The sequence below is a fragment of the Sminthopsis crassicaudata genome, chromosome X (assembly GCF_048593235.1).
Source record: "Sminthopsis crassicaudata isolate SCR6 chromosome X, ASM4859323v1, whole genome shotgun sequence".
NCBI lineage: Eukaryota > Metazoa > Chordata > Mammalia > Dasyuromorphia > Dasyuridae > Sminthopsis > Sminthopsis crassicaudata.
In genome coordinates, this window is record NC_133623.1 from 21,537,000 (window position 1) to 21,549,417 (window position 12,418).

The 12,418-nt window shown below is 37.4% G+C and overlaps 1 pseudogene; it reads left to right on the top strand.

Annotated features, from left to right (window-relative positions):
• Window positions 1-11,413, top strand: part of LOC141548687 (progestin and adipoQ receptor family member 4 pseudogene) — a 77,153-nt pseudogene extending 65,740 nt beyond the window's left edge.
• Window positions 11,414-12,418: the final 1,005 nt, after the last annotated feature.

The following is a 12,418-nucleotide window of genomic DNA, read 5'->3' on the forward strand; positions in this document are numbered from 1 at the left end:
CTTTAAGTGTTTGAAAAGGTGACACATAAAAGAAGGGACATACTTGTTTGTTGTCTTGACCCTAGAGAACAAAATTAGGAGAATTTAGTACTATTTGCAGAGACGCAGATTTTGACTTGGTATAAGAAAACCTTTTAGAAATTAGTAGTCTCCATTTTATTCTCCTGGCTGTCTCCACAGTTTCCCTCCTCATCCTTTGCCTATTAATTTCCTGGGCTTTCTTCATGTCTCAACTCAAATCCCACCTTTTAGAGAAGGCCATTCCTGGTCTCCTTAGCTGACCACACCTTCCCTTCTGATATTATCTCCCATCTTAATGAGCTATTTTTACCTTTTTTTTTCAGATCCAGTAACTGGCACTCCATAATCAATTAAAAATGGTTTTTTTTGATGTTTTGATTAATAACAAAAGTAAAATGGAATGCTTCAGAAGGAAGGCAATTCTCTTTCACTGAAGGTCTTCAATAAGAGGCAGGATTATAAATTGTGAAGGATAATTGTTGAAGATATTTCTGCTCAGATAGAGGTCAGATTGAATGTTCTCTAAGGCCCTTTTGTCTCTGAAATATGACTTTGAAGCTGTGGGCTCAGTGAAATTGCTACAGATTCTTTAAATGTACATATGTTGTTTTCTCTTTTTCTTATTTGCTTCCAGTAATCCTCCCAAAGTCAGAAACAGTGGACATATTGGGAGGGCAGGGGAATGGCAATGTTACCAAGAGGAAAGGGCCATTTCATTCGCTCAAGCTTGCTGGTGATTATACCTGAGGCCTATAATCCGTCTTTTGTTACCCAGACTGCCCATGTACTGAAACACTAGAAGGGCAAGAACAGACATCACCCTTGCCTAAGGAAAAAGCAACTGGGGAGCCCAGAGGGACTCACCTTTTTGTTCTGTCTTCTTTGAACTGCCCCCTCCCCACATTTATTCAATATGCTCCACCATGTTTCTTCTATAGTTCATGGGCAGTTTTCATGTGACAGGACAGCTCCTAGTGACTCAATTCACCTCTTACAAAGTCATGAATATGTATCTGCATCACAGACTATAAAAGCAGCAAAGGAATCATTTTAAACTATTGGCTCATTAATTCCCACTTTAAGCACTCCCAATATACACATTCACAAGGAAGTCATCAGCTTTCATATTCACATATTTAAACTCTCTGTTTGCACAGTAGAGTGCAATGGCCTGGAAGACTTGATGTGCTTGTTCTAGAGAACATGACTAACGCCTGTCTTGTTTCAACTCCTCCACTTTTCATTATAGAAATATTGTTTTAAAATCATTTTTCACCCAAAACAAAGAACTAATTAGATAAGTCAGGTGAGACAAACTAAGTAGGAACTATAGATCCTAAGATAATGATTTCTCATTTTGCCTACTGGAATTTTGCCCAAGATTACTTCCTAAGTAGACATATATAGTGTAGAATTTTAGAATATCCCCTATAGCTAACAGCTCTGATGCTAAGGTAGACATAGTCTAATGATCAATTTCTAATAAAAATCATAGAAGAAACCCTAGAGAAGTGCTAGCCCTCTTCTGAAAGACCAACTATTGAGACATTCTTGAGTTCTGAAAATGTTTTTGCAATCTCAGTGATGAGGAGAAAAACTGAAATTAAAGTATTGACCATGTATTATGAGATATGGTTCATTTTATGTAAACTGCAATCACTTGTGACAAGAACCAGAAGCTCCTCTCCTATAAGTGAAGTCAAAACTACATGGTGCCTCCAGTCCAACTGTCAGATTGGGTTGATTGTTTAGCCTTTTGATTGCTTCCCAGAGAATGGAAAGCAATTCATTGCTAACTAATCCATTTGATTCAGTTCTATTAATTACCAACATAATGAGGGTGTGTATAGTGGAAAGAGTCTAGAAACCTGATTTGATAACTAGCTACCTGTGCAATCTTGGCTAGGCAAGTCACTTTTCCAGGCCTGTTTCTGCATAAAATGGAAGTTGGAAAAAATCTGGATGGTCTCTTCCAGTTCTAATATTCTGTAATGCTATGACTCTACCCTGATGGCATTCAGTCATTAAAATGACATAAGACACATTGTTTATGATCCAATTAATTGTTAGGTAATCATAAATTCCTTAAGAAAGCCATCTACAATAGATGCCATCAATTTATCTCCTCTTCTCTGCAGTCTGGCTTGCATCTTCATCATCCAACTGAAATTTCTCTCTCCAAAGTTACCAAGCATCTCTCAATTGTCAAATCTTTTGCACCTTTCTTAGTCCTTATCCTTCTTGTCCTCTTTGAAGCCTTTGACTCTGTCAGTCATCTTCTTCTTCTTGGATACTCTTTCCTCTCTAGATTTTCTAGACACTCCTCTCTACTGGTTCTCTTCCTACCTATCTGATTGCTCATTTTTAGTTTTCTTTGATGGATTGTCCTACTGGTCATATCCACTAACTTTAGAAATTCTCCAGGGCTCTATGCTGGACCATCTTCCTGATGCTATCTCACTTGGGGACACTTCAACACCCATGAATTCAATTATTATCTCTATATAGATGATTCATAGATTGATTTATTTAGCCCTGCCCTCCATTCTCCTATTCTCAACTGCCTTTTAAACATTTCAAGCTGTCCCAGAACCATCTCAAACTCAAGATGTCTAAACAGAAACTCCCAAACCTTCCCTATTACTGTCCAAAGTACCATTATCTTTTCAGTTATTACTTCTCATCTTAATTATTCCAGTAGCATTATAATTGATCTCACTATCTCCAGTTTCTCCTCACTCCAGGCCATTATGTCAAATCAGCTATCAAATCAAATTTCCCAAAGCACAGGTATGTCAAGACTTCTTCCCCACCCCACCCCTATTTAACAAACTGTGGTGGGCTCCTTATCTCCAGAATCAACTATAAACCTCCCTTTGGTTTTGAAGGCCTTTTTATAGCCTGCCCTGTTTCTGCCTTTACAATTGTCTTGCACTTTCCATATGATCTAGCCAAACTGGCCTTTTTTCTATTGTTCAAACATAATACTCCATCTGTTCACTGTCTGTTCACTTGTTGTCCCCTATGTATGGCATGTTCTCTTTATCTCTACTTTCTGGCTTCCCCAGCTTCCTTCAAGACTCATCTCCTCTCTTCCCTTCTTAAAGACTTTGCCCCTGCTAATGCCTTTTCTCTGACATTGTTTCCCATTTAGGCTGTATTTATCTTGTATGTACATAATTGTTTTTTTAATATATTTTAATAGTTTTTATTTACCAGATATATGCATGGGTAATTTTACAGCATTGACAATTACCAAACCTTTTGTTCTAATTTTTCCCCTCCTTCCCCCCCCCCCCGCCAGATGTCAGGTTGACCAATACATGTTAAATATGTTAAAGTATAAGTTAAATACAATATATGTATACATGTCCAAACAGTTGTTTTGCTGTACAAAAAGAATAGGACTTTGAAATAGTGTATAATTAACCTGTTAAGGAAATCCAAAATGCAGGCGGACAAAATTAGAGGGATTGGGAATTCTATGTAGCGGTTCATAGTCATCTCCCAGAGTTCTTTTGCTGGGTGTAGCTGGTTCAGTTCATTACTGCTCTGTTGGAACTGATTTGGATCCTCTCATTGTTGAAGAGGGCCACGTCCATCAGAATTGATCATCATACAGTATTGTTGAAGTATATAGTGATGTCCTGGTCCTGCTCATTTCACTCAGCATCAGTTCATGTAAGTCTCTCCAGGCGTCTCTGAAATCATCCTCCTGGTCATTTCTTACAGAACAATAATATTCCATAATATTCATAGACCACACTTTATTCAGCCATTCTCTAATGTTTGGGCATCCACGTAGTTTCCAGTTTCTGGCCACCACAAAGAGGGCTGCCACAAACATTCTTGCAGTATGTACATAATTTTTGACATCATCTCTCCCAATAGAATGAGAGCTTCCTAAGGGCAGTGATCATGGTTTTTCTTTTTTTTTTTTTCTTTTTCTTTGTATCCCTACCATTTAGCACAATGCTCAATAAACTGCTTGTTAACTGACCTTGTGTAGGTGAGTCACCTACCTCTCTATGCTTTATTTTAGTTTCTGCATTTGGATGATAATGGGATTACACTATGTCTCTAAAATATATTGTCTGTTCAATAGTACTGTTGCTGATAATTCATCTACATACTATGACTCCAACCAAATGGCATTCAGTCATTAAAATCATGTGAGATACATTGCTGATAACCTGATTGGTTGTTGTGGTCATTCAGTCCTGCTAATGGTGGATCTGACTGAGCATGTCAGGTCGATCTTAATATATTTGTAAATAAGGGGAGAAGGAAGACAGGAGTCATTTCAAAATTGAATATATTAGTTTATTATCAGCATCATAACATTCTTCTTTTCTATGCTACTAGGCTGTACGCTCTTTACAAAGCAAGTTAGACAGAATTCTTGCCTTCTAGCAATTTTTAATAGAAGAAAAACCAACTTGATATGGTTATGCTAGTAAAGATTAAATGAATTCATAAATGAAATGAGAATATATTATTCATAAGCAATAAGCAACTGAATATATTTAGAGACTTGAGTGAAGCACATAAAACTTTAACTATATTGAAATTTACAATTAAATAACATAGTATTTTACTTTCAATATGAGTAATATGAGAATAGAAGTTTATCAGCCTAAACATTTCTCCCAATCCTACCCTTCCTAAATTATTATAATAATAACAAATGAATTAAATTATAGGATCATAGATTTAGATTTGGAAGTTGTCTAAAACCCATCTTATCCAATCCCCTCATTTTATAGATGAGAAAACTGAGATCCACAGCAACTTGTTTTTACCCAAGGTCACAAAAGCAGTAACTTTTTCATGGTAGAGTTTCAACCTAGTCCCCCCCCCCAAGGTAGAGTTTCAACCTAGGTCTCCAAATCCATTGACCTTTTCTGCATCCTCATCCTTCTTGACCTCAATTCAATCTTTTACACTACTGATTATTCTTTTCTCCTTGATCACTCTAGGTTTTTAAATTTTTGTTTTTAAAAAACAGAATAAGAAAAAAGAAAAACAGAAAAGCAAAACAAAATAAAACAAAAGAGAAGATTGTTGTGTGCCGAACATGGCCAATGATGGAAGATTCAAAATATAAAAGAACAAATTACCAATTCAAGAAAGTATATGTGTATGTATATGTATATATATATAATTTCTTCTACTAATATATGTATTAGAAGAAATTATATTCATGAATGTCCATCTTTACCTCCTTGTAAATTGTTCTTTTGTTCTCTGCCCCACATCTTTTTTAATATTCTTTTCCCCTTTTCATCCCCTCAAGCAAGCTATAGTTAAGAAAAGATATATTTATGTATACATATATAGATATATACATGCATACCCTCTGCCCCCCATACATATACACACATCCATATCTTTCCTATCCTTGCTGAGTCTTTATTTAATTCTGGCAACCTCCCACCACTCATATATCCCTCCCTTGTCTTCTTCACTTACCTTTTGCTTCCCAGTCTGCCCATCCTTCCCCCTTATTTCTTTATAGATTTTGGATTGTACTATACCCTTCATGGTATATATGTAGTGTTGTCTATTTAACCCATTCCCTATGAGTAGGTTTTCAGAACTATGAACCCTCCCCTCAAATGCCTTTGTGTCTATTCTTCCTCTGTACTTCATTTGTATAACATAATTATTATTTTTACCTTAATTCTGCTCCAATCTCTCTTTTGAGCTACCCTCTTGTTGATGTCAATCTTAAACATGGTGGACAGTTTGTCCATATTGAGTTCCTTGAAATTGATCTTTGATATTGGCTCTTATATGTTAAATTTTTTATTAATTTTGGGTGTGGTTGATAGAAAATCCTGAAAATCTGCACATTTGTTGAATGTCTATTTTTTCTCATTCAATATTATAGAAAAATTTTCAGGATATGTTATTTTTGGCCACAGGGCTAGTTCTTTTGATTGTCAGTAGATATGATTCCAGAACCTGTAGCTGCGCCAAGTCCTGTGTAATTCTTAATTGTAGCTCCAGCATATTTGAATTGTTTTTTTCTTGTTTCTATTTTTTTCATTTTTTGTTCATCTTATTTTTCTAGGAGGCTTTGCATGTAGGAGCTTCAACTTTATCTTCTGAGTGTCTGTTTTGATCCTCTTTGTCACCATAATAACTGGGGCTGCACGCTGGACCTCCTGCCTCTTCTGCTGAGCTTTTAAGTAGTCTTTTGCTGAAAAATGTTCTACTCCCGTCTTTTTGGGTGTTCTGGGGCTCTAAAATTTGTTTAGAGTCATTATTTAAAGATATTTGGAGTAGTTTAGGGGGAGAGGTTGGATGAGTTCCTGCCTTTACTCCTCCATCTTGGCTCTGTGGTGGTGGTGGTGGGGTGGTGGATCTTATTTCTTGCACAATTTTCTCTTTGATGTAGGGAGATACACTACTCTCTTTTCCTACCTAGCTGAGCACTCCTCAGTCTCCTTTGCTGGATATTTATCCAGGGCCCTGTCCTGAACCCTTAGTCTCTCTTTATAGTATTTCACATTGGGATTTTCTCAGGTCCCGTGAATTCAATGATTACAATCCTAATAGCTGTACTAAATCCTAACCTCTCTGCTGACCTCCATTCTCTTATCTCTGTCAATTGGACATATCAAACTACATGACTTGTAGACATTTTGAACTTGACATATCCAAAACTCATTATGTTTCCCTTCAAACTCTCCCTCCTTGCAAACCTTCATTTAATTGTAGACTCCTTGAAGGAAGGGCCTTTGCCTTTTTGTATCCTTAGCATTTAGCTCAGTGTCGGACACATAATAAATAATTAATAAATTTGTAGGAGATGAATGGCGATACTCTGCTTTGTACTCTGGTTTCCCTAGACTGTGAAAATCATGCACTTTGGTCCGTGGCTCCTATTGGCCTGAATGAATGTTTGTATCTCCCTAAATTGGGGGTGGTAGTGGTAGCATCAGTTGGCTTAGGTCTCAGGGAAAACCATTAACACTCCTTTGGTTATACCCAGTTCTTCATATGTTGTCTCCTTCATCAGACTTTGAGCTTGTTAACAACAGGGACTGTCTTTCTGCTTCTATTTATATTTTCCATATTTAGCATAGCACTAGGCACATAGTAAGTTTATTAAATACTTATTAACTGATTTTCCCCCTGTTAATGTGCATTTCTTTTTTTTTCTACTAGATAATATGTTCTTTGGAGATTTTCATTCTGTCCTTGACCTCTTAGTTATATTGTTATATTGTCAGCAGTAGGATCACTGAGTCCCAGGGTGTGAATAGGACAATGGCTTTTCTTGTATAATGACAGATGGTTTTCCAGAAGGTTGGACCAATCCATATCTGCTGAAGGCCTTGAAAAAATGAGACCGACGCGTTTTGGTCCATGGGCCCTAGTGATCTGAATGGATGCTTGTACCTCTTAAATTGGGGATGGGGATGATAGTGGTGGTGGTGGTATCAGTTAGCTTAGGTCTCAGGGAATGCTATTAATACTCTGTAAGAAAAGATAATCTGCAGGGCTTGATTTGAAACAAAATCTACTTTGCTACATTCTGATTGTTGGCAGAGAGTAGGCTGAGTAATTCATCTCACCTGATATTTTCTTTAGTACTCTCCAGTCACAATCCTCCTGCTTCTTTGATGAACATATTATGGTTTAGGAGGGTGACCACTGTTCTTAAAACTAAGGAAATTTGTCAGACATAATGATTAACATGGGTCTTAATTTATACTTGGATATTGCAGCTTGTTCAAATTGATGTGTCTCAGAACTGAGAACAAGTTATAGCATGCACCTAATTATGTGTCATACAAACACATTACCGGGGCAGTTTCTGTAGGCACAGACCCAATAACAATGCGAGTTCATGATAAATCATATTTACTACAGCTTTCTGAAATGTGAGAAAGAAGCTACTCAACAAATAATTTTTCCATGTACAGTTCTGCTATCCTAATATGCCTAATAAAAGAGAAGATTCAGTCATGTTCAAATTCCCAACTGTTATCTCAGAGCAGAATTATCATTTTATCGGTGTCTAATCAGATTTGCCCTCGCAATTATATGTGTTTCACACAAACTAATAAACAAAGTGTTCTGCAGGGTGAAATTATATAATTCCACATTAAAGTCGGGAGAAAGTGAGAGGCAAGATTTGCAAAACACAGGGAAAAATGAAAAGATACAACTTGGAGGAACCTGTTTTCAAGTGAGAAGATATGAATCATCAAAGTGGAGCTTCGCTGAAGAGGGGGAAAAGGAACTATAGAGAGAAATTAGCTAGGCTCTGAGCCAGTTGTGTCCTTAAAATATATTCAAGTTCATTTTTGTGGTTCTGAAACTGCTGACACAAAGAACACCTTGATTTTCCCAGAGCCAGTTACAGAGAAGGCGAAAACCGGAGACCGTGATGACTTTGAATATTTCCAGAGTCCTAGAGCAGCCCCCAGACAAGTTATAAAGGACTTTGAATGCCAGGTGGAGGAATTCCTACTTGATGCTCAAAGTAGTAGGGAGCCCTTTCAGTTCAATGAGGAGTAGGGTGATATGGTCAGTTATGTGCTTTTGCAAAAAATCACTTTGGCAGCTATGTGGAAGACAGAGGGAAATGAATCCTGGAGGCTGGGAGACCAATGAGAAATCTATTGAATTAGTTGAGGCATTGCCTTGTAGCAGCTCCTCAAAAACAGGGCATCTGTTCATCTTTGCAATGAATTCTGTTGGAGCTCTTTTGGAAGAAAAGTGGCAGCTAATAGGATATGTATTCTGTAGAACCATTTTTCTTGAAAAAGAATTCCATGAAAAAAAAAAAAAAAGAATTCCACAAGTGTAAAAATCCTGAGAATAATTTCCCCCTAAAGCCGTGTTTTTTAAATGAGAATAAATCAGTGTTTTTTCTTTTAATGAATTTTCTAAAGAAATGTGTTAGGATTACTAAGTGAGAACTCAGGTTGTCTGGACAGTGACAAGGTGAGAATTCAGGTTTTCTGGACAATTACAAGGTGAGAACTCAGGTTGACTTGATAGAGGGGGCAAGCTCATTGGCTGGGGTGGTTCTTCCCAGAAGCCCTTGCATTATTCCACGCCCATTCTCTGGGAGAATAAAAGAGAGAACAGTGGGCCTGGAAAGTGAGTCTGCCTGGAGAAGGATAAGAGCTGGAGGAGATTCAGAGCCAGGATTCAAGGAGAAGACTCTGAATTGCATCAGGCTTGACGGGGCTCTCTGCAGGAAGGGAAGTCACTTCTCTGGACAAGAGTTAACAGCAACTGCCTGGAGACAACGGTTCGTTACAGGAAGAAGAATCTGTTGGAGAGATTTGAGTAGAAGACACAGCAGATCTCTTCCCAGAGAGTGATCCGGCAGCTTCTAGAGACGACAGCTCGTTACATTTGGCGCCCAACGAGGGGCAAGGACTTTTGCTTATCCTGACAAGAAGAGCTAGACCAGACCTTCGCAATTTGGCGCCCGAACAGGGAAATGGATAAATATACCCCACACTTCCCAAGATGAATCTGCTTTTTTTTTTTTTTTTTTTTTTTTTTTTTTTTTTTTGGAATATGTAGTCGGACATTCAGATAAATACCCGCCCTCCCATGGTGCCTTTACATTGAATAAAGTGACATAATTATTGTACCATAAAGGACCATGTGAAGCACACTATGTAAAGATGTAAAGAAGTAGTATTTACCAAAGTGTAATGATCTAATGGAAACTATAATAATTCTATTCTTTCTTTGAGAAAGACAGAGAGACAGAGACAGACTTTTGAGTGCCAGGACTTTTGGTTTAAAATCCTTGTTTAAATATTAGTTTGCATATACTCAGTGCCTCAAGAGACTTTAATTCTACATGTTGGGAGAGGGGGTGGCAGTGGTGGCATAATACTGTGGGTTTCTATGCATATATGAAACAAAGGGTTCTTTAATCAGTTAATTTCGTAGCATTCCAGATTAGGAAAGGTAAGAATCTATTTAAAGATTGCTGTTTCCCAGACTTTGTTGGAAGAGGGTTGGTAGTCACTGTTTAAGATTAAGAGGATGACTGTGTGGGTTCTGTTGGTGTCCCTACTACATCTCTGTCCCTTGGTTTCTCTGTAGCTATTGGAAGAAAAGTGAGCTGATCTGGCAGAGCTGAGATCTTGTATCTGCAGAAATGGACAGTGTATGCAGCCAGAGTTTTCTCCAGAATGTCCACGACTAAGCAGCATCCTTCTGATCACTATGTAGCAAAACACCAGCACATTATATCTCATCTGATCACTTTGTGGTTTGGCTGTTATTTTCTCTAGTTAAATCAAGTCAAGGAAGCACAATCAATTTACTGCTAAGGAGCTCTGTCTTGGCTTTGGGGTCAAATTTAACCCACTTAATAGACTTATTGTTTATCCTTGCTGACTAGAGTCAACATCCATGATAAGAATTCCGATTAGATCTTGATTTCAGAGGACATATGTCTTCATCCAGGCTCAGGTACTTCAGAGACACTAAAATAGGAGCATGAGTACTTTAATAAGTGCATGCTTGTCTTTTTAAAAAGTGAAACACGAATAATCAGAGGCATGATACTTTAGAAATTCCATCATAATATTATTCAGGCTTCAAGTCAAAATAATAAAAGTAAACCCAAGAATCATTTAGGGCATTGCTTGTAAAGTATAGAAAGATTTAAGGATACACCATTATAAAGGTGAACATTGGGACTCTGGGTCTTATATCACAATGGTAGAAGTAACAAAACTCAGCCATTCTATGACCTTCCATAAGAGAAATATGAATGTAGCAGATTGCATGTATTCATTCCTTCCCTCTGCCCCTGAAAGGGAAATATTTGAAAAGAGCCTGTCTATAGTGATCTTTAATACAGTACAAGTTGTTCAGGAAATTTCCTGAACTATTTTCCTAAACTATTATCCTGAACAGTGATGATGAAAATTCACCTATCTTCTCCCGAGAACTGAGAGTCACTGAAGCGATGAAATATTAGACTTCATTTTCCCAGAACTAAGCTTCAATTTAATGAATTTTGCCTTTAGTTTTTGGGAATAGGGCTACATAATGGTCACAGATAAAATAGAAACAGAAATTTGGGAATTGATTGAGCAGTGTAAGAGATCCTGGCAAAGGACTGCCCCACATAGTAAACTCACATTAAAGAAGGTGCTCTATGAGTGAAACAGAATTGAAGTAGCTTAAAAGAAACGTGAGATGCTAAAAATTAGAGAGTCTATCCCAAATATTCATAGGGACTATTTGTGCCCAACCTGGGACAGAGCACTCTGAGCTCATATTGATCTGATCCACCATAGCCGAACACACTGTAATTCGACTGTGATGTAGCGATGCCATGTTGATCCTCTTCAAGAACAAAGGACACCAACCAACACCAGGTAAAATAGAAACAGAGGCCAATGTGCAATAGTAGATGTGATGAATAGCAATAGTAATAATGGCTCACCTTTGATTCTTTTAAGGTTTTATAAAGTATGTTATGTTCAAGAACTTATTTTATTCTCAAATAACTATGAGAAGTGGCTATTATTAATTTTTTGTTATTATAGCTTTTTATTTACAAGATATATGCATGAGTAATTTTACAACACTGACAATTGCCAAGCTTTTTGTTCCAATTTTCCCCTCCTTCCCCCCCCCAGATGGAAGATTGACCAATGCATGTTAAATATGTTAAAGTACATGTCCAAACAGTTATTTTTGCTGTACAAAAAGAATCGGATTGTGAAATAGTGTACAATTATCCTGTGAAGGAAATAAAAATGCAGGAGGACAAAAATAGAGGGATTGAGAATTCTATGTAGTGGTCCATAGTCATCTCCCAGAGTTCTTTAGCTGGTTCAGTTCATTACTGCTCTATTGGAACTGATTTGGTTCATCTCATTGTTGAAGAGGGCCACGTCCGTCAGAACTGATCATCATATAGTATTGTTGAAGTGTATAATGATCTCCTGGTTCTGCTCATTTCACTCAGCATCAGTTCATGTCAGTCTCTCCAGGCCTCTCTGAAATCATCCTGCTGGTCATTTCTTACGTAACAATAATATTCCATAACATTCATATACCACAATTTATTCAGCAATTCTCCAATGGATGGGCATCCACTCAGTTTCCAGTTTCTGGCCACTACAAAGAGGGCTGGAGAAGTGGCTATTATTAATAGCCCCATTTTACAGATGAAAAATATGAAGCTTTAACAGAGGTTGGGTGACTTGCCCGAGGTTTCATAGCTAGTATCAGATAGAATTGAACTCATTTTTCTGATTTCAAATCCAGCATCAGAGTCCTATTTGTATTTCTCTTGTGAACTATAGCCATTTGGTAACTTAAGAATGGCAAATCAGACCCTGCTATAAAATGAAAGAGATGTGAAAGGTTAATATACTGATGGAGA